The 24,193-nt window shown below is 31.5% G+C and overlaps 1 protein-coding gene across 1 annotated transcript in view; it reads left to right on the top strand.

Annotated features, from left to right (window-relative positions):
* The window catches only part of LOC142324580 (uncharacterized), a 95,674-nt gene that overhangs the window by 36,048 nt on the left and 35,433 nt on the right, over positions 1 to 24,193 (top strand). The window contains exon 2 of the mRNA XM_075365425.1: positions 1,593 to 1,659. The gene's annotated coding sequence lies outside the window, so the exon portion shown is untranslated. The remainder of the gene's footprint in view (positions 1 to 1,592; positions 1,660 to 24,193) is intronic.

Raw genomic sequence — 24,193 nt, 5'->3', positions numbered from 1 at the left:
TAGTGTAATTTATGCCCCACAGCTTGATATTAATCCATTGTGGTTCTTGCAATTTCTAATCTTATTTTCTTAGAATGTTAAAAAAGTAATCATCTTTTAGTTATTCGCTTGCTTCCATTATTTTTATTTATTTATTGGAAAAATTAAATTACAAATGTAATATTCGTATAAAAAGAAATTAATTTTTTTTTAAGTTTCAGGATATATCTTTACCACAAGAAAGATCGGAATTCTTAGTAATTGCGGGCAAATAAGAATGTTCACAAAGAAAAAAATATTATAAAAATACCCATTACATTGGGATAATAATATATACTTATTATATTTTAATTTAATTAATCATGTATCTGTAAAAAAAAAAGTGTTACCTATCTGACTGTTGAGGTGGGCTGAGCGATTTATTTGTCGTTAATGAAACTTGGAGATTATGGTTGCGGCCTCAGTTCTTCTTACATAGTTATTAAATGTACTATTCAGAATAACACTAGAATAAATCCTCGCTAAAGAACTGTTTATTCCTACTTTCTCGTTTCAGAATAATTTTTAATTTTTTTTTTTAATTTCACAGCCAGTATATTTACATTTGGCTCCTTAGGTGGAACCATAAGTAAATAGTTTGATAATAAGCACATGATAGAGGATTCTTAAGGAACTCCCATAAGTCAGTCCATAATAATATTATCAGTAAGCAGTAATCTTAAACTTCATTAAAAAATAATTTTCTGCCGACACTTGATAGTCCACAAAAACAAACAATTAACAAATAAAAACCAATAAATAAATAGTCAATAAAAGAAACTAACAAATAATCAAGCGATAGCTAATCGAACAAGAAACAAAACATTTAGATATAAACAAAAAATAATATCACTAGCAGACATTTCAACCTTCGGATGTCCCTGCTGTTACTAAGCAGATTGATCGATAAGCGGTTGACGTGATTTACTAATCGTTGTTGGTAGTTAAAACTATGCTGTCTCACAACCATACGAACCGTCGAAAGCTCCAGATATTCATGGATTTTATTATTCCGGGTGAACCATGGCGCTTTTGCAATTGTTCTTGTTACCTTGTTTTAGAAGCTTGTATATTTACGTTACTATTACTTGCTGTCCCCCACAACTTCACGCCATGAGTACTAATTATTTGTAGGTTAACAAAATCAGAACTTTATTGGACAATCTGAGGTACGACTTTCCCAGCGGATGCAGTTCCCTATACATCGCGTTCAGTTGTTTTTTAATTCTCACTTGACACTTCCAGGTCAAAGCCGATCTGAGTGAAGTACTTGGTACCGCACACTCTCTGTGTCTGTAGGGTTAAGACACATCATCCATGTACACACCGGGACAGTTATGGCGAATCTGACATGCTTTGATTAATCCTCATTAATCTTTTATTTTTTCTGCCATGCTCAGACAAGGTTTAATACCATTTGCAGCTTCTGCGAGGCTAGTTCAGGGTCATCATTTACGAAAAGGATAGCAGTATCATCGGCAATTTCTTAAAAAAAAAAACAATAATGAAATTATTATCTTTGTAAATTAAAAGTTTTTTAATAAACTTTCTAATATTTCAAAATTATTTTTCAGGACACTTATTCTTTTTAGAAATATAGAGGGTACATTATTATTATTACTGACGGATGAATGTTGTGAGGTAAGTGTCTTTCTTTTTAATTTTCATTTGGTTTAGGACTGTATTTTCCAGTTTCCAAAAAAAATATTTGTATTTCATAAACCGTTTTTAGAATGTCAACAGTTTTATGAAACTTGCCGAATGAGATTAATATGACATTTATTTAAATATCGGCTTAATTTCTCAATAAAGATTTGGTGAAGTTATAATAGTTTTTTTAAAGAATGTGATATAACTTAAATGAAAACAAGAATTACAGCTTGTAGCTTAAAAAGAATCACTCATACATTTGGGTGTAAAATTTGTTTTCTTGTCATAGGTATACAGAATTGCGCAATAAATGATCCAACATTTGTTTTGGCAATAATTGTTTATGTTAATAATTAATAATGTGTTTTATGTTACCAGAAGTGCCATATAAACAATACGTAGACTTTATGAAAAATTTAATAGTGATGGTTTAGTATTTGACAGAATTGGAGAATGGCATATAGATGCTCGTTCCCCACAGAATTTCGAACCTGTCAGAGCAGCGTTGCTGAGGAGCCCGACTAAATCAACAAGAAAAGGATCACCACAACGTGGGATTTTTAGGCAATCTTTGTAGCGAATTTTAAAAACTGATATGCATTTGTATCCGTACAAAATAACAGTGTTGCCTAAATTAACGGTTGACAGTATACATCAAATAAAGGCATTCGCTGATTGGGCTGTAAGCCAAAACGTATTTTGAGCAGTATTTGATTTTCAGATGCACGTTTTTCACCTAGTCGGGGTTGTTAATAAATAAAATGTGTGTTTTTGGGCTTCCGAAAATCCATACGCGCTTCATGAAAAGTACTTCAAGCTCCAAGAATTACGGTACGGACCGTTGTCTCAAGTCCTGGGATAATAGGACCACTTTTTTTTTATTAGATAATGATAAATGAATGTTATCTAAACATGCTGCGTAATAATTTTGTTCCTCAGCTTCTTGCAAAAGTATTTCAATTTGAAAACGAGTGGTTGGTGCAGGATGGAGCCAGGTTACACACACAGCTAATGTTATTTTAAACTTTCTGCATGAAACTTTTAACACAAATGTCATTTCAAACCGATTTCCTAATCGTTTTTCGTGTGGACAGAACTGCCGCCGAACAGTCCTGATTTGAATCCGTGTGATTATTTTCTTTGGAGATTTCTAAAGGAAAAGAATTTTCCCTAAACATCCTTATACAGTGATGGAACTGCGAATGCTGATCATTGAGGCGTGCAACGAGAAAACCGAGGAAATGTATCGTCGAGTTACTAACAACATAGGAGTTCGTGTTGAAGAAGTTACTAGTGGTCATATTGTATATGACGTGGTGGTCATATTTCTAGCTGAGAGGACCATGATTGCTCTAAGGAAACTGTGCCGGCAAAGTCTGGACCCAGAGCTGGTGAAAGGAAGCTAATTTTACCAGTAGCAACATCTGTACTATTTAATGCGGCCCCGGCCTAGAGATCAGTTCGAGAAATTAAGAGGAGCTGTGGGCTTTTACAGTCATTCCAGCGTAGACTGGCGATCGCGTCAGCTATGGCATACCGAACAGTATCCGGGGAAGCGGTCGGAGTAATAGCCGGTCTGCCACCGATCAGCCTCAGAATTAATTTGATTTGCAGAATTCACGATTGGGTTCCCAAGAAACAGGCAAATCAAATGATGCTGGAAGAATGGCAGGCGTCCTGGGAAGCCTCAACTAAAGGAGCGTGGACCAAACGTCTGATTCCCCGGCTTGAACCCTGGATTCGGAGTGGTTGTGAGGGGATGCCTTACTTTCTCACGCAGTTCCTCTCGGACCACGGGGGATTTGGGGCATACCTAAACAGGTTCAAAAGAAGATGCTCACCTGACTGTTATTGAGAAGCGGAATATACTCCAGAATATGTGTTCTTTGTTTGTGACATATGGAATGCTTTTAGGGTCTCGCCTGAACTAGCCAGCTTGACGCCGGAAAATGTGATATTATTTTGAGTACTAGACAATGGGAACCGTTATCAAGTATGGTAGCAAATTATCTCAATACAAAGGAAACAGAAGAGAGACCTGGAATTTTGGCTGACTGAGCTGGGTACTCGGGAGGATTTCTACGATGTCGCCAGCTGAATGATAGTTTCTGGGAAAAATCCTTTGAGAGAGCTAGAAGAGCACGACCGGACGACGAAGGGATGGACAGCTCCCTGCTGAGCTGTTCGCTGGTCCGCGCGTGCGTGGATTGGCGATGGTGATGACGCACGGGGATTCTGAATCGCCTGAGTCCGAAGGCTCCCGCCGGGGTCGTGGTAATGCTTCAATGCCGGTCTGGCCCCGAATGGGGGGAGTTGGTAAGAGGGTTTAGGTTTAGTCGGTTGGGCGCAGGAACACATATGCACCTTAATTAACACCTTGCGGAACCTGTGGCCAGTCCGACACTGCCCCTTATGGGGCGTTTGTAACTGGTATTCCCCCTCATCACAAAAAAAAGTATATAGTAAACTTGGTATTTTACGTTTCTGTATTGCGATTTAAATCAATGTTTTTTAATCAAACCAAATGTTGGATAATTTCGTGCGCCGGTCTGTACATTCTGATACTGTAGGTAAAAGGAATTTTAATCGACGGTAACTACTCTCAGGCCAGTGATTTACAGTTAAAAAATAAGGAAATAACTGATTCAAGTCAACTGGATTCTTTAAACCACAAATATTTGTAGAACTGTTACTCGTACGTTGTCTTCTTTTTTTTTAACTATAATCTATCACCGTTTTTTTCAGGGTTCAGATGAAAAATTTAATTTGTAATTAATTAAAACTAGTAATAATAGGTTTTGAAAGTAGCAATGAAGAGTTGTAGTTGAGTAAAAAAGGTTATACCTTAAATTGTATGAATATTTATTGTAAATTATATAAAGGTAACGTTAACAATGTACAATTGCAACATTACATAGTTTACATACAACAAATTATATTTTGTAATAAAATTAAAATGCTGTATAATTTATCATGCTCCACTAGTAGAAAATTATTTGCCGTAATATAATATAAACACGTATCATTTTCAAACAGTGGTGTGATGATAGTGATCATGTACACCGTATTGTCACTGTGTACAATAATCATATATGACATAATGTATCGTAAAGAAAGGTTTACCGTATTAATGAATGTTGAATTGCAATATTTGCTGTAGCAAAAACAGGAGTAAACAAAAACTATATTTAGTGATGGAAGTAAATTTTGCATTCCCATTTATTTCATACCAAAGATGATTAAGTTGTAAGTACAGATAGCTACAAAACTAATGAACTCCCGTGGGATGAATTTTAATTAGATTAAGCTATGATTAGCAGTTTGTTTATATATATATATATATACACACTCTACCGGAATTTTGATGCGTTTACTATTTTCTACTGAGTTATTCGAGTAACGTATCTGCATCTCTTTTCGTTACATGAGTAGCCCAAAATATTCTATTTAGTATAATATTAGCTGAAGTAGATAAATATTCTATTTCATGAAATAAATGGAAAAATTGTAACTTCTTTTTTACGATTATATCAAGTTGTAATTAAGAAAAAAATAAATACATAAACTTTTTCAGTGTTTAAATTTTAAATGTCTCGTGTGGGCTTTATTATACAAGTTATACAGATAGTATGGCAATCGTTAAATAAGTTTTAAACTGTTTAGCATGTAGAAAAAGAAGAAATTAATAAATACTCTTATCTCAAAACGATATATTTTTCAGCATGAGACCACTCAAGTAGGGTAACTAAAATAAATTAAAACCCTCAAACCCTCAAGTGAGATAACTAAAATAAATTAAAATAAAATGTTTAAGATCGGGGTAGATCATTTTAAAGGACACAAAAAAAGAATTTACGAACATATCAGACTATGACAATTCTAACCAAAATTGTTTAATATTTTTCACAGCTATTTTTAAAAGTAGCCTGCAGGACACTCCAAATTAATGGTCCCGTATCAAAAAATAGATTGTTTTGAGGTAGGACCATTTGGTAACCGTTATTTTTTTTTAGTTTTCTACTGTTGAGTAGTTGTTTAAAAGTTAACTACTGTAGATCATTTTTGTAACTAGCGGAAAATCATTAAAAGGCCTCTATTTTTCATTAGTGTTATCGGAATCCGATAATTTTTAAGTGAAAATATTTGCTTTGCAATGGCCTTTAAAATGATTTCTCATATCTCTATCCTTTCCACTTAATATTTTCCAGGTGCTCCTCACGGGAGTCCTCTGGATTTTAGGGTTTGCCGGCATTTTTTCAGTATGAAACCACCGTACTGAAAAAATAGATCGTTTTGGGATAGGGACATTTGTTAAATCTTTTTTTTCTGCCCCTCTCCGTGACGGTTCCGCAGTGAAGCAAATAATGTAGCGTCCGGAAAGGTGTCCTTTTGACTAACGGGCCTCCCCACCTACCGGCTGTATGTCCAGCATGGCAGGTCAGCCCGTATCGTCTGGATCGATCTTTTTTTTTACCGAGCGTTCTTTTTTCTGTTCGGCAGTTGGAAGGAGGAGCCCCGCCCAGCTACGCTGTTCCTGGGACCCCTTCCGTCTCTACGAGTATATTCTGTTCTGTTCTATCGGTTCTCTATTCACTCGTTAGCGGGCGTTATTACATTTTTCTTCTCCTTGTTTCATGTCTGTCAGGCGATCCAATCTTGCCTTTCCTCCTCTTTTGCTCGTAGGAGTAGATTGACATACCTTAGTAGCCAGCCAGTTTTCCCGGTTTCTTATCATGTATGCCATCACGGTTTGTGGTGTCAGTCGACAGATACTTGTGGCTTAACGGGATTCCGTCCACCTTAGGCAATGAAAGAACGTGTGTTCCAGGGTGTCAGTCTCTCCACAGTATAGGCAGTTTGGGAACGGCCGTCGTGTGGTGCGATGGAGATAGTCTCCAAATTCTCCATGGCATGTAAAGAATTGTGTTATATGGTAGGACACCTCACCGTGTTTCCTGTCCAACCATTCCTGTAATCTAGGAATTAGGATTCGCGTCCACGATCCCTTCGTTGATGTTGATCATTCTTCCTGCCATTCTTATCGGAGTAGTATCTTAGCCGTTCCCCTGTCCATACCCTCGTAAACCCTTTGTCGATATCTTGCGAGTAAGTGAATGGGTAGTGTCCCCGCTATCACATTCGTAGCGTCTATTTTGCTAACTTTTGCTAAATCTAATTTTTAAATCATTTCAATAATTAAATTTAATTTCAGAATTCAGTTTTTTAAATTTTTTTTCATTATAAAATTCTTAAAGTTATTAATATTATTAACTGGAAATAATTGGACGCTGAGAAATATAATTACAGTTAAGATAACATTTAAAAACTTGATCATAGCCTTAGGTTGATCACAGTATTATTAAAATAAAAAAAAGAATTTAATTTTTAAAAACTTTTAATCAAATTTATAGAACTTCTGAATTCTCTTGACATTTGAAGTGTGACGTTTGAAGAATGAATATTAAGTTTTCAATTTTAATTTTAGTTTAAATTTAATTTACGTATTCTTCTATCCATTAAAGTTTACGTTCGATATTTCGTTTAAATTTATATCTAACATTTGTCGTAGAATAAAGTTGGCGACTGAAATTACTTTCTTATCGATTAACATATTATTTTATTTTTATTTGATTAGTAATTCTTTAAATAGTATGAAAACCTGAGGTTTAAACTTCACTTTGACTTTTGACCCTGGCCTGAAAAATGAAGTTTAAATCTCACGTCATTTTTTCCAAGATTAGCCACCTCTTTGTAGTTAAATTTTCACACTGAAAGAGTGAATTTACTGCAAAATACATAGAAAAACACGGGTTTGAGATAGCCCAAAATTACAACAAAGAAATTTAAGTTTAAACCTCAGGATCTCTTTTCACGGGTTTATTCGAATACATTAAAGAACGGCTACTTTCAATGATGAATGTGTGTTCACGTTAAATTTACATGTTAAACATTTGATTTACTGAAAAATTCATACTAAAACATATGCTTGAGGCATTTCATTCATTGCATACTGTCGATGACGTCATGGGGAATCCTGTGTCTTATAGATGACGCCAACTGATTACTATTGCTTTATGACAGTGACCATCAAGGTAAATTTTTCGATACATTAAATATTGATGATTGTATGCATTAAATATCATAAAAGATTGCTAGTTACGGTTATTTAATGTATACAATTATCGATATTTAATGTATATTTTTTCTAACATCTTATTTACCAGATAACGGGGTTTAACTAGGTAAAAGCCGAAGCCATTTTTTATGGTTATTTAATGTATCCGAAGTATCATGTATAGAGGAGAAATGTCGAAGTATAACGGGAATTCCTTACACATTTACAAATGAGATTAATTAATGTATGTTACGAACAAATAAAAGATAAGTATTCGTATGGTATTTTCGGGGATTTTAAATTAATTATAGACACAAATACAGATTTTTTAACGCTACAAAATTATGTCATGATGGTGGGAAACGATTTAGAGAATGATTTCGTAATAAACAAATTAAGGAATTTTATTTTAATTTTACAATAATAAAGCCGAAACGCACATTCGCCCCTCGGCTTTTTATAATGTTAATGGTGACAATAAAGATGAAACAACTAAAATGGAACGATAGGTTCTAGACCCATGCATCTAGGTCCAAACTTTCTAGAGTTACTAGCGCGAGCGAAATTCGTATATGTCCATTCACCTGAAACCTACATTTTACTATAAATTTTTCAATAAATCTACTCCTTCATCTATTAAATTTAAAAAAAACTATGATGAGGTTCTCATCAATCGGTCATCATTACTTTCAGCGAAAACGGGATGCAAACATCTGATTCTTTTTTTGTAGTGTAATAAATAATTATTGACATTTATATTATTTTATTTATATTTCACATAACAAATGGGATTTCTCAGACGTGTCTTTCATTAAATAAAAAAAGGGCGTATCTCGAGAACGTGCGTCCTAGGCCAAAACTGATGCGATTTTGAAAGGCTTAACCGAAAGGGTACTTTGCGATCTCCCGGAACGATAGGCCCTAGTCCCATGCACCTAGGTCCAACCGTTCACGAGATACTAGCGCGAACGAAATTTGCATATGTCAGTTCACCTCAAAACCACTTTTCACTTTCAATTTTCCAATAAATCTACAACTTCATCTTGTAAATTTAAGAAAAACTATGATGAGTTCTGCATCAATCGTGCATCATTACTTTTAGCGAAAACGGGTTGAAAACATCTGGTTCTTTATTGTATATGTTACTTCAGATTTGCGATACATATAAAGCCGAAAAATACAGTAAATCACTTTCTAAGTTTATCTACAGCTAGTACACAACTAAAATGATGAGTCACCAACCAAAGGATTTCTCTAACAAGATTTTTAATTCGTTAAATTAGAATATACTTACAGGATTTTTTCCAATTCTTTTTTAAATGTATATAGTTTTTTGAAGATGTTGTCTAGTATGCAGTAATTAACAATAATTATTATTAAATACCGCTAATGAAAATACTAGAATAACATACAAAAAAAACTTTTAGATCCATAATTTATCATCAGTATAAATTCTTTATTCTGATCGGTACATAATAATAATATTCTTTATCTAGATCATTTCAGAAATTTATAGATATGAGAATCTACAGATAATAAAAGGAGATGTCCAGCGTTTGCCTGGATGAATCAACGGATCTTGGAATAAAACCTTGATCAAGACATCCATCACAAAATACATATTTAATTATAAAATTAATAAACATAATACAAAAAACCCCGATAATCATTACCAAACTTGCCACTTTAATATAGCTATGCTGGCTACATTCACCGGGAAAGTAAAAATACAGTGATTAAAATCCACGTTATTTATTAAAAATATAAACAGATAAAATAACCCTAAGTTAAATTACTCGAAGGTACGAATTATGAAATATAATTACTACAAAATAAATCACAATTTAGAAGGCGTTAATAAAGATTATTTGATGACATATTAATTAATATTATTAGTGAAAGTACGGTCCAAGTGAGCATGTAAGGGAGGTCCAGAAAATATATATCCTCCCTCCTTACCTGGAGTCGAATGGCTGAAAAAACTGGATATTATATTTTGTAGCTATTAGTAACTTTACATATGTAAATATTATATAAAGAGTATTTATATATTATAATGGTCTGAATGTTTAATTTTATTATCTGCGTACATAAAGTAGTTTAATTCGTAATATTTAAAAATTAAGAGAGTAATATTTTTTCCATAAATAATAAATCTTTTAATTCTATTTTAAATTAATTATCCGAAACAATTTTTGTTCGGTTCAGTAATTTATTAGATATGACAATGGAAGTGTAATAAGACCCTTTCTTTATCGTAAGCAAACTTCTTGTGTTACTTTATTTCATAGAGATGTATATTACTATTTCTTTTAAAAAATGTTATTTTAATAATCTTGCAAAATTGCACGCTTATAAATATAAGTAGAAGGATAAGTTTGCTGTAAAATACTGTCAGTTCAAGGATTATTATCAGTACTTGTAAAAACTGATTATTATTACGATTCGCTGAATTATGAATTAAATATTACTTATATTTAAATGAGCCATTACAACAGTCGTAATAATTTAAGTAATTCATCATGTTTCAAATTTAAATGTTTTTGACAAATTAAATTTTTTTCTCAATGACTTTATTGTTTTAAACATAATATTCAGTACAATTTAAATAATTTACATAAAAATAAGAATACAATAATAAATATTATCTATAATTAACGGATAGAAATAGTTTTCCATCTATTTCTTCCTTTTGTAATCTTTTATCTTTGGAAACTCAATCTATTTCAGTTTTTTTGGAAAGTCATTGCTTTGAAAATTATTTCGACAAAAGGTTTTGTTATGATATTTTAATTACTAGGTAATTGTACCTTTCAATTATTATAGACATAACAATTTATTCCCCTTTATGCAATAATAATAATAACATTATGGATGGGGCGGAGTCACGGGAACGGCATAGCCGATCCCGGTTACCCCCACCACTGATGTTTTACAGGCAGGTAGATAAGAGGATTCAAAACCACCGGGCCGACTTGCCATACTAGACCTACCAGAGGCAGGCTTGGAGGCCCGTTAGAGTCGCAAGGACACGCCCCTGGACTGAGTCATGCTTGACTGCAGATGCGGTCCAGTGGTGTAGGGGGAAAAAGTTTCTTTTTTTTCAAAATAAATTCGTACTGCTGGAAATTTGGACTAGTGAAAATCGGATTTCTAGAATTTATGAAACAATTTTTTTTTCTATAACTAGATAATCTGTATCTCACTCATTTCCTTACGGTATTTTGATTCTCTTATTAAAAAGAACCATAGAAACGTTAATGCAAAAGAGGAGAAACTGATTTTTAGTTTTCTGGTTATATATGCTATATATCTTTCTTTCTTTTTCCTGTTTAGCCTCCGGTAACTACCGTTTAGATAATTCTTCAGAGGATGAATGAGGATGATATGTATGAGTGTAAATGAAGTGTAGTCTTGTACATTCTCAGTTCGACCATTCGTGAGATGTGTGGTTAATTGAAACCCAACTACCAAAGAACACCGGCATCCACGATCTAGTATTCAAATCCATGTAAAAATAAGTCCTAGTAAATGCTTTACTAGAACTTGAACGCTGTAACTCTCGACTTCCAAATCAGCTGATTTGGGAAGACGCGTTAACCACTAGACCAACCCGGTGGGTTATATGCTATATATCTATAGTATATAGACTCACACTATTGGAAAATTTTAATCGCACTTGTATGAAGAGAAAATAATAATTTTGATGAAATGACAAATCTAGAATAAACCTTAGATGGATTATAGCAAGTGTTGATACAAGTAGGTGTAAAAAAACATAGGGCACAACTGATTGACATATCAACAAAGGTAATTCTGTATTCACTCGCTGTACTTATAAATTATGTATATGTTTGGAAAAGAACAACAACACAAAACAATAGTCTCACGTTTCACTTTCATTAAATCTTCTATATTTTACGTTTTCTCCGGAAAAAACGAAATGCGTCTACTTTTCACTTTTGAAGAAAGATGTTAACCCTCAACTGTTTTTACACGGTTAACCAGTTTAACCATGCACACGAGTTAGATTTTTAGGAATGCGGTTTGACCAACGAATAACGTGGGTAACACATTTAGAGCTGTAGGTAATATGTTTAAAAATGCTGGACATCAACATGTCCAGCATTTTTAAACATTTTTTATATTAGATCTCAACAGATCTAATACTCGTTGGGAAGCTAATCGAGTATGCACGTTGCGCTCCTACCGAGGTTTAGTCCGTTCCCATTTGGACTACGATTGCGTGCTTTAATCGTCCTCTCGGTCCCCCGCCCTTAGAATGCTAGATGCAGTTCATCATTCATTGATCCGTCTTGCTGCAGGTGCATTTCATTCGAAATCTGTGGTAAGTCCATAGGTGGAAAGTAATGAGCCAATTACGTAGCTCGAATCAAAGCGCAACGAAATCATCCAACTTCTGATGCGGTGTTCTCTACTCCGCATCATAATCGATATCAGGAACATCCGAGATCTACTGCTTCGCTATTAGAGCTCACCGTCTTTGCTTAGCTCTAAATATACAAGTATTTATTTACCTCCAGTACCCCCTGTTACTCAACATTATTACCCCCCTTGGCGGTCTTCTGTCGTGAATTAATGCTTTGGTGTTGGGTCAGTATCAAAATAAAAATGACAACAATCCGGTTTTATTACAAAATAATTTTTTTAATATTGTAAATACGAATAGCATGAATCCAGATGCTGTAGTCTCTATAAACGGCTCTAGACGCCATAATTCTGTTCGTTGTGCTTTTGTGGTTGGCAATAGGACAAACATCTTCGACCTTCTCAATAACACTAGTGTTTGCGTTGCGGAGCCGTTTGCGGTTAACAAGGCCTTAAATGTACTTAGCCCGTTATTCCAACATTTACTTGCCTTTTCAGATTCCATAAAGGCCTTGAAGCCATTAGTGACACGTACTCCAGACACCCTGTTGTCTGTGATATTCAGTGTGTTATTTGGCAAATGACTCAACCTAATACAACTGCGAGCTACTGGATCCCCAGCCATATTGGAATTTCATGCGATGAGTGCGCTGATCATTTATCAAAAAAGACTTCTTTGCAGCCTCCTTTAACTAATCGCATTGTTTCGAATGATCTTGTCGGTTTTCTGAAGTGTGTGATTCAAGATGAGTGGCAGAATGAATGGAATGCTACCATCGATAATAATCTTCGACCAATTAAGGACACTGTGTCACCCTGGACATAACAGGAGAAAAACTATCGTGAGTAGGTTATTAATTGCCGTTTGCGAATAGGGCACACTAGGGTCACTCATGGGTATCTGATGGCTCAAACAGACGCATCCGTTTGTTCTCGCTGCGACTACCAATTAACTGTGCATCACATCTTTGTGGATTATATCTGTTATGCCGCATTGCGTCGAAAGTTTAATTAAGGGTTGACATGCGAAGTATGCTCGGGAACAATGCAGTGATGTTTATAATGGCCGTGTATCTTGATTCAAAAATTTGGTTGTTCATACGGACCTTATCGTCTGTGTATACATTTGGCGTATGCCGGATGTTAATTTTGTTCTTTTAAGTTAAATTTTTAATGGTGTATTCACCGTGGTTTTATTTCGTTTTTATCTTACGTCATGGACTCTTTCCATCTATACTGTGTTTTTCTATTATTATTGTTTAGTTTTTTAAATGTTTCTTTTAAATATTTTTTTATTATATAAATATCATAGTGGATGCTTTAGTATAATTTTAGTTTTTGGTTTGTTATATGTTCTTTTTACGGGGGATGATAACGTGAAAACGATTTTCGCCTCCCCCCTCCCAAAAAAAACTTCTATAATTAGTTTTTTTTTTTTTTGAATCTATTTATATAAATAAAATGTATCTTACAATTAAAAATAAATATTTTTACATAAAAATGTGAAAAAAATAGATTCATAATTTACAAACTGTTTTCCAATAAAAATGAATTACTTTCTTTCTCATAAAGATACAAATAAAACTTAAAATGATTTAATTGAAAAACAATCATTTTGGCCGTAGGCAAAAATGAATTGCATAACTTGTCTGAAGTAGCCGGGAAGGTTACGTAATTCATTACTGGATTTTTTATTGTGTAAATTTTCCCGGTATTACGTATTATAGTCTGGTGTGTGCGTGCGCGCGCGCTCGGTCGTTTTTATATAGAGAAGTTAAAAACGAGTTTTCTGACAAAATTATGAAAATTTAATTTATTTTATATCGAAATAACTTTAATATTATTTAAATATTCATGGAATTGTAATATTATCAGAATTAGTTAATGAAAATGAACACACATACATGTTACACCACAAAAGAAAGCCAAACTAAGGATTTCCATGAAATTTGTTTTAAATTGTTTTTCAAACAAATCAGAGATTGTTTTTTTTTTCCAGAAATTTTTCAAATTTTAGTACAGAACTTAAAGAAGTTTTTTTTTAAATGTCTTTTTTTTCGTTCTATGCTTTCGTTTACTCCGTAACGCTGATAAATTGAACCAATTTTTACAGATTTTGGAGGCAGTGATTATAAAATAGATTAATACTGCTTACTTTTTTATAAATTATATTTATCATTTTAAACTATATTTATAATTATAACAACGCTCAAATAGCTATAATTGAGTTGTCTATTCGTAAACATTTGAGTTTTTACGTTCAATATTAAGATAATACTTTTTTTTAAAAAAAAGATAGTTTTTCTTGAAAATATCATAGTTTTTTTTTTAGTAATAATTATCTCAAATCTCTTACATATTTTTTTAAATACATGTACTATGTGGTACATACAGGAAAGTTCTTCAAGCCACCTCCCTTTTCCCTTAAAGTTCCGTCTTTATGTAAGATCTAATTTTGCACTTTAGCGAAAAGTACAGCTTATAATTTGTATGCAGAAATATATAAAAAGAGATAAATAAATAGATAGACAAAGGAAATATTTTTTTAATATACTCGTAACTATTTTTTTTTTTTTTAGATATTTTTAGGTAATTATTGTTTTTTACGTTTTTACATGTTTCAACGTCTTTTTATTCATATTTGAGGTAAAATTACTAAATTATTCATTGAAATATAGTGATAGATTATACCACTTACTTAATTGTATTATAATAATAATTATAATAATAATAAATAATAATAATAATAATAATAATAATAATAATAATAATAGATTGTTGGTTAATCTAAATAATTAAAAAAATGAATGCCTGGTTAAAAACATTTTTCACCAGTTAAAGGTTTTTCGTAAATAAATTGTTAGTTTTAAGCTAAAAAGAGAACGGTAATAGCATTAATTTTCAATATGGTTAACATCTACGAAAATAACCCTTGTTTTATAAAAATTGATAATTTTTTTTGTGAGTTGTTTCTACAATAAAATAAAAAAATCCCTTTCGGTACGCCGAAAGGCGGAGGTAGATTTGACCGGTACTAAATAAGGGATAAAAAAAATATCCACCTTAAAGTTAAGAAAAACTTCAAATTTACTCAGTACAACAGTGGTTGCATGTGAACGTTTTTTTTCACATGTTTACTCAATACGACAGTGGTTGCATGTGAAAAAACCTTTCACATGTTTAGCATACGACCAGTCCCGTCTTACAATTCCAGAAAAATGTTTGTCATCCCTTGAAAGGTTGGTCATATCAAAACCTTTTTCAGCTAAAAGTTTTAGGTAATGTTTAGAGGACTAACGATCACTTTAAACCGATTCCAATACTGTGCCTATTAAGGAAGGTATAATTGTTTTTGTCTTCGAAATCCATTTTTCTACCCCTGGGCCAATGGTTGGTTATATCAAAAAACTTTACTTAGATAGATTTTAGGCCCTTATCCAAAGTAGGTAGTAAGAACTTAAAACGAATTCGATATTTTACTTATTAAGAAAGTTATAGCGATATGTTGTTTTTTCAAAAAATCCACCCCATCTCCTCCCCCATGGTCTGATTTCAGCCGTTAACGAACTCGACCGAGATTTTTTGGGTCATTTATTTTTAGGGAACAATTTGAAAGTTATTGGCGCAAAATTACGCCAGTTATCGTGTCCACAAGAAAGTGAAATATATATATATATATATATTATATTATATATAAATGTATATATAATCTTTTGAGCTGACGTGGTTTTGGTGGTCTGGGGGATTTGAAACGCGAAGATATGTCAACATTTTTCGGAAGTCGAATCATGGTACCCATTACAATAGTTATCTTTATTATAAATTCTTCCTAAAAGCTTTTTAAAACCTAAATTTCAGTAGAGTCTTGTTATACACAAATCAATTTCAAAACTTTTCTGGGAATTTGATATTTAAAAAATATAAACAACAGTTAAATATATAAAAGATATAATTTTTTTGATAAAGTTTGATTATGAAACTTAGTTCATTCTTTAAATTTATGGGCTGAAAAAAAAAGATTGTAGAATAAGAATCTGTCAAAGAAATGTATACGTAAATTCCTACAAAAAAAAGGTTAAAATTAAAAAGTTCAAATTAAAATTAAACTAAAAATTTATGATCATTAAATTTTCCCCTCAATAAAAAAACACAAGATTTACCTAGAACTATTTTTTTCTATAAATGTGTACATTGTTTTAATTTTTAAAAGCTAATATTATGTCCAGGTGAGGGATTTCTTTTACACCTTAATGGTAAATCTTTGTAAAATTAATCAACTTCCCCAGCGCAATCATTTCTCGAGTTTCAAAACTGTATTTGATCCTCATCTAACGAATACAGAACTATAGTTTCCCTGCTATTAATTTATTTAACCCCCTTTTGAAAAGGGAGGTTATATGTTAAACGTTATATATTACTCATTCATGTTTACACCCACATCTGTATTATGAAAGCAATCATTTACTACTTTAATTGGAATTGTTTGCAAACTGTTATATAACTTAGTAATGATATATAAGTTAGTTATATAACTTATCACAGCTTGTCCAAGCAGAAATGGCACAGACCTGAAGAACATAGCATAACTATACGTCTTTCTGCCTAATGAACACTGGTTTATAATACTATACGATTAAAGACAGTATTTGTACGATACGACAATTGTTTATTCCAATCAATAAACAATTCACGTCTTTTATTTATTAGTTATTCCTGAGTTTATATATTATTAAATTATTTTATTTCTTTATATAATATAATATTTTATATTATTATTATTTTTTTTTATAATATACAGACTAATCGGCTCGGCTAATACTTTTTAGTGTTTAAACCAAAATATATTTATTTATAATTTTGAAATTTTTTAAAACATCAAAGCCAAACAAGCACAAGATTGATGCACTATTTATCCTACGTTCTTCGCCCTTTGTTCTGGGAATGGCGAACAACCGTACGCTAGCCTAGGTAATCAGTCACACATAAGAAAAATTTCCTTATTCAGATTTGTGTAAATTATAACCGAAGGATGTGCAATTCTAAACATTAAAATGAAACATTAAATTTCTATTTATACAAACCGTTCCTGATTCATTTTGAGACTAACTTGTTTTTGTAAATGATTCCTTTCTAATTTATACTGCATCTGCAGTTGCACATGAATGATTATATTATATAAATATATTATTTATATATTACAAACAATAACATGAATCATATGATTTTTGACGGGCAGTTATGTTAACACACAGGTTTCTCTTTAAAATTCCTTTAAATGATGTCTAGTACCAGCCATCAGACACAACATTTATTAAAACTTGTCCAGTTAATTGTGTGTGTCCGAAAGAGTAAGATTATTATCCGGTTATAGTGTTCTTTTAGTTTCAATTCTTGAAAGTAGTTGAAAGTCTTAAGTTAAAACTGATTTATTTGCGTTAAATTAGTAAATTTTTGTCGGCTCTATTCTTATGGTAGTGAATTGATTTTATTATTTTTCATATTATGTCTAATTTACTTAGAAAAGACATTCACCGCCAAGGGGAAGAAATTACACAAAACGTTTGTAATTACATGAAAGGAGAAGCTGCAGTTGTTATGCATGTTAGTAACTTTAAAAAGTTTGTAGAACGTGTTGCGCGTGCCCCAGGAGTCTCAAAAAGAACAGTTTATCGAATTACTGGTGAAACAGCTTCGGGAAAAAAATTCAATTCTCCTCACAAAGGAATAAAACGCAAAAAAGAAGTGATAAACCCGGACAATTCTGATGGTAAAATTTTACTTAACCAAAGGCTCCTTGCCTTCTCTAAGGAAACGTTATCGCAAAACTAAAATATCCCTTTCGACACGCCGGAAGGCAGAGGTAGATTTCACCGGTGCTAAGTAGGAGATAAAAAAGATTTTCACCTTAAAGTTAAGAAAAACTTCAAATTTACTCAATACGACAACGGTTGCATGTGAAAAATGTTTCATAGTTTAGCATACGACAAACCCCATCTTAATTCCAGGAACATTTTAGTCATTCCTTGCCGTAATGGTTGATCATATCAAACGTTTTTCAGACAAACGTTTTAGGTAATGTTTAGAGGACTAACGACCACTTTAAACCGATTCGATACTGTGTCTATTAAGGGAGGTATGAATTTTTGGCCTTCAAAACCCCATTTTTTCTACTCCGTGGGCCAGTGGTTGGTGATATCAAAAAACTTTACTTTAATAAGTTTCAGAGCCTTATCCAAGAAATAGTAGGAACTTTAAACGAATTCAACATTTTACTTAATAAGAAAGTTATAGCGATATTTTATTTTTTTTCAAAAAAGCCCTCCCCCATGATCGATTTTTTCCATTAACGAACTCGAACAAGATTTTGGGTCGTTATATTTTATGTAACAATTTGAAGGTGATTGACGCAAAATTACGGCAATTATCGTGTTCACAAGAAAGTGAAATATGCTATTTAAAATGTAACTTAAAACTATGAATCTAAATACTTAAATAATGTACATGTATATACTCATTAATCTCAATAATGTGAAACAAATGTAGCTACGAATATAATAATAAAAAATAAACGAGTTATATCTAAACCTGTAATAAAACGTATATATAATGAAAATATAATTGAATACATTAACAAAGTATTTATTGAAGACATTATTGATACAGCGCCATAATTTTTGGATACTGGAATGTGCAATTAGACACAGTTATTCGAACATATATATATATATATATATATATATATATATAAATGTATATATTAATTTTTGAACTGACGGTGGTTTTGGGGTCTAGGGGATGTGAAACGCGAAGATATGTCGAAATTTTCCGGAAGTCGAACCATGGTACCCATTATATAGTCTTAATACTGTTGCTGTTTGGTTCCTGTAAATGTTAGCAATCGTTCTATCTCTGTAATTGAACCCTAATTTTTTTTTTAAATGCTGAACATTTTATTCCAGTCTACGTTATCGATTGCCTTTTCTAGGTCTATAAATGCCAAGTAAATGAAATCAATAAATGCTTTCAAATGAAATCTTAAAGCTTAAATTAGAATGAAAATTATATACCGTTGTTGGTCTAAGTAACCATGATCAAAAGAAGTCGAAGCGATCGCTGATTAAATATTTAATTTTTTTTATGATGATAACGCGTATGTACATAATAATCTGATTTTTTAACGTCTATATCGAACTTAAATAGCGTACTTGACAGTGTTTTTTTTATACAAAACTAGTTATCAAATTGTTTTTAAAATTTTAATAGAGAAAATCACAGGGGCTCATCTTCATGTCATAAATGATATAAAAGTTTTTTGTAATTACGCTATTAAAACTGTTCGCTTATATAATTGCGAAAAATAAATATTAAAACGCATTGTATTTGTTAAAATTTCTCTTAAATTTTTTAATTTAATGTGATTTCTACACAGTTTTACTTTTTTGCACATTACTCAGCAGATGAAGTAAACAAATCAGTCAAATAAATCAAAATCAAATGTAATTGAACCACAGATTTAAAAAAAAGTTCCGTTTGATTGATCAGATCTGTCGGTTACTAAATGATAAACTATTACCGAAACGTCATCCTCTTCATTGACTGAAATAAAATCAAGTTCTCATTTTTTTATTATAAATGACAAACTTTATTTCAGAAGATAAAACGAACAATGGGATTTATATATATTTTTAAAATTTTGTAATCATTTTATTAATTCATCAATTTCGTTGGAATTGACAACTCGTTCTGTTTATTCCATAGTTATGTTAAAAAAAAATTAATAAAAATAGATTTAACGGTATTAAGCACATAAAAATACACTTATTTCAAAACTTTACTTATCTGACAGATTGCTTAGAAATCCGTGGTAAAAAATTACCGATCCCTTCAGTATAAACACAAAAATATATACCTATCATTATCGTAATTAATTATCAATCAAAACGCTACCTTATTAATTAAAGAAATCTATACTATAAAGTTCCATTCACATAATAATTTTTTTTTTAAATCTACTTAAAAAAATAATATAAGTAACAAAAAATATATTTTTTCTTACTGAAAGGATAAAAAATGCATAATGTATGGTGCGATTAGCGCTGAAATAAATAATTAAAATACAGCCACCTTAGTTAAACATAAAAGACAGTATGCTAATCTGTCAAGTGATTATTATCTAAGGGAAACGCAAGCCACACTCCAACGTAACGGGAGAACAAAATGTCAGGTTTTGCAGTTTTGTAATTTCATTCTCCTACTACTAAAATTCCAAAATTTGTTGATCCACACCTTCTCATTTCTGTCGGTCATCATTGTTATGAAGTCGATGGGTCTAAAACAACGTGCATCGATTGAACTTTTAACAGCGGAAAAAGTAACGCGAGGGGTAGTCGTTGTCTAAAAGCTGTTTATGGAGATTAAAAACGGCAGAGCACGGAATACCAGCACTATGGTTTGTATAATAAAAAAACATTTTAAGCACAAACAATCTTCTGCAAAAAAATACTCTTTAGACAGTGTTCTCGATTCCAAATATTTTTACATGGCTGAATTTCTGGAAGTTGGGTTGACTAAATTCTGTATGATAGAGACGTCGTTAAAACATCTTAGAAAACGTGTGCGTCATGTTCGACAAGCCGCAGCAAAGCCGATAATTTTAAAACACGACATGCTTGGCCAAACACATCACCTACAACCACTGAGGTTCTTGTGAAATTGATATTTGAATGTATTCTACATCTTTCATATTCATCAGATTTGGTGTTCAACGGTTTTTTCTTCTTTACGAAATTAAAGTGTGTTTAAGGATATACATTTCACCACGGATGATGAACTGAAAGATGCAGTTAGGTCTTAGGACAAAGAAAAACCGCCAGCATTCTTCATTGATGGAATGAAAAAAGTAGTTAATTGTTGGGAAAAATGTGTAGCTGTTAATTCGATATCAGGAAATATAACTGTACGTTTTTGTGCAAAATAAAGCTTACATAATGATTTCCACTACAAAAGCAAGCATAATCATGCTTGCTTTTCTATACTGAATAGAACCTACTATATATTTGATGTGTAATTTTATTCCTTGCATCATTTCACAATTTAATTCAGAACAATGTATTTACAACAATTAATCTCACGGTTAATTAAAAAAAAATTAAATATTACATTATAAAATTAGCGCAGTAATATTTTAAATAAATTTTTGATTGAAACTCATGTTATCAAAAACTTACTAGCACTATTATGGAGGTCCAGATATATTTAATGAAGGTAATTATTGATTCAAAATTTTGTCGCGTATTAGACACCGTTATATAAACTTGGCATAGAACCGTTTATTCGAACTGCTGCAGAGTAGATTCTCGGTGGACATTGTTGTGATGTAATTTTTTTAAATCTTTTTTGATCTATTTAAACTTTTAATAATAATAATATTGCAATAAAATTTCATCATAATTTACCACTCACCCCCAAAAAAAATTTTAGGTAACATTTTTCGTGTATCATTATTTTTCCGCTATATTATAGTAACCAATGCTAGGAAAGTATTATAACTTTGTTAGCTTTATTTTATGACGTGTAATGTTGGTAATTGATGAACGAATACTATAATTATTATCCTTATTGCAAGTTTAACCTAAAAAAATAGTCTATAACGAATATTTTAATGTTTTTGTATATCTAAATATAAATAAAACAAAAAAAAATTGCTTCATCGTTTTCCTATTAAAGTAAAATATAATGATTTTTTACTGTAACATTTAAATTCTCTAAGTAATTATTTATTAAATTAAGAGTTGGTTTAATCCAAATTCATTATTATATTTACTCAGCGGTTTCTTAACCTCACTCCTATTTTCTCATTTTTCCGTTTAAATAAATTAAAAGTAATCCTTCCTTTAAATGAATGTGTAATCAGCTTATTCATTAAATTATCAGTAAATCTTTCCAACTTAAGAGGAGCTTTAACTACTCTTTTTAAATAATTAATTACTCGGTGAACAGTAAATGAATTAAGAACTGTCGTTAAATTTAATAGAACGTTGATGTATCCAATTTAGCCCAGTAAATAAAGGTAATTTTATTTGTGATTTTTTTTTTTTAATTTTTTATGTAGCCTACTATTTTATAATTACGACATAATATATTCAAATATTTAGAGATTACAAATATCACCGATTTTTATTATTTCGCCTAAATAAATGAAACAATAAGGAAAATATAAATTTATAATACTAATGATCAGTTGGAGGCTCCATGATTATGAGTGTTGAGTAGCTTGACTTACATTTTTTATTAAGTAAAATATTAAATTATTCTTTGTTCTAATAAAGAGGTAATAAATTTTCTAGTAAATAATTTACATTAAATATTTGGTAAGAAATTATTCCAAATAAGTTGTTTATAATTATTTATAATTAAAAACAGGCTGAGTTAATGTTAAGATTTTTATGTTAAGATTTTTATGATGTTAAGATTTAATTGTAATATTGTTAAGATAAAAAAAAATTAATCCCGTGAATAGTTTTATTTCTTATATTTAAATTGTTAAAATTTAAGAAAATTATTTATGAAAACTTGTGTCAACTGCGTAAGTTTTTGAATAAAAAAATAATAAATATTTATAACTGTAGTTGGTTATTATTTACATCCGTTAAATTTTAAAAAATTGATTAAAAATTATATTAAAGGAACAAGTTTATATAACATATATCGTATACTATTCGGATTACGTATATAAAGAATTCACTATTATTTCTCGTTTTTTTTTTGTCTTCAGTCATTTGACTGGTTTGATGCAGCTCTCCAAGATTCCCTATCTAGTGCTAGTCGTTTCATTTCAGTATACCCTCTACATCCTACATCCATAACAATTTGTAGCCCGCCTACACAATTTTTTCCTTCTACCTTCCAATATTAAAGCGACTATTCCAGGATGCCTTAGTATGTGGCCTATAAGTCTGTCTCTTCTTTTAATTATATTTTTCCAAATGCTTCTTTCTTCATCTATTTGCCACAATACCTCTTCATTTGTCACTTTATCCACCCATCTGATTTTTAACATTCTCCTGTAGCACCGCATTTCAAAACCTTCTAATCTTTTCTTCTCAGGTACTCCAATTGTCCAAGTTTCACTTCCATATAAAGCGACACTCCAAACATATACTTTCAAAAATCTTTTCCTGACATTTAAATTAATTTTTGACGCAAAAAAATTATATTTCTTACTGAAGGCTCGTTTAGCTTGTGCTATTCGGCATTTTATATCGCTCCTGCTTCGTCCATCTTTAGTAATTCTACTTCCCAAATAACAGAATTCTTCTACCTCCGTAATCTTTTCTCCTCCTATTTTCACATTCAGTGGTCCATCTTTGTCATTTCTACTACATTTCATTACTTTTGTTTTGTTCTTGTTTATTTTCACGCGATAGTTCTTGTGTAGGACTTTATCTATGCCGTTCATTGTTTCTTCTAAATCCTTTTTACTCTCGGCTAGGATTACTATATCATCAGTAAATCGTAGCATCTTTATCTTTTCACCTTGTACTGTTACTCCGAATGTAAATTGTTCTTTAACATCATTAACTGCTAGTTCCATGTAAAGATTAATGTAATACGAGAAATGTAATCTTTATATTTCTCGTTTAAACATTAATTTAATCTAATCTGAAAGATATTCGTTTTGTGTTTAATAATTCATAAGCGTTATTATGTTTCTTTACGGTGATCAATGTAAAAAAAAATCCTTATGAAATAAGTTAAAATATTATTTTAAAAAATAATTGGCTAAAAGCTTAACCCTACATTATCCTAGAACTATCTCATAATATTTCCAAAAAGAGCCAATAAATTATCTTTAACTAGCGTACTCCGTCTCGACTTCGCCCACAATATAGATGTAGTTTCACTCGCAATGCTTTTTTAATATAAACAATTTAAGATAAACAAAAAATGTATTACAATCTCAAATCTAGCATCTCCATCGCGGTTTCGCCCATGCTCTATGGATACTTGCGCTTCCCGTCA

This window comes from Lycorma delicatula, chromosome 5 (genome assembly GCF_047948215.1).
Source record: "Lycorma delicatula isolate Av1 chromosome 5, ASM4794821v1, whole genome shotgun sequence".
Taxonomy (NCBI): domain Eukaryota; kingdom Metazoa; phylum Arthropoda; class Insecta; order Hemiptera; family Fulgoridae; genus Lycorma; species Lycorma delicatula.
Note: the sequence above shows the minus strand (reverse complement) of the source record. Positions and strands in the feature narration are given on the sequence as shown.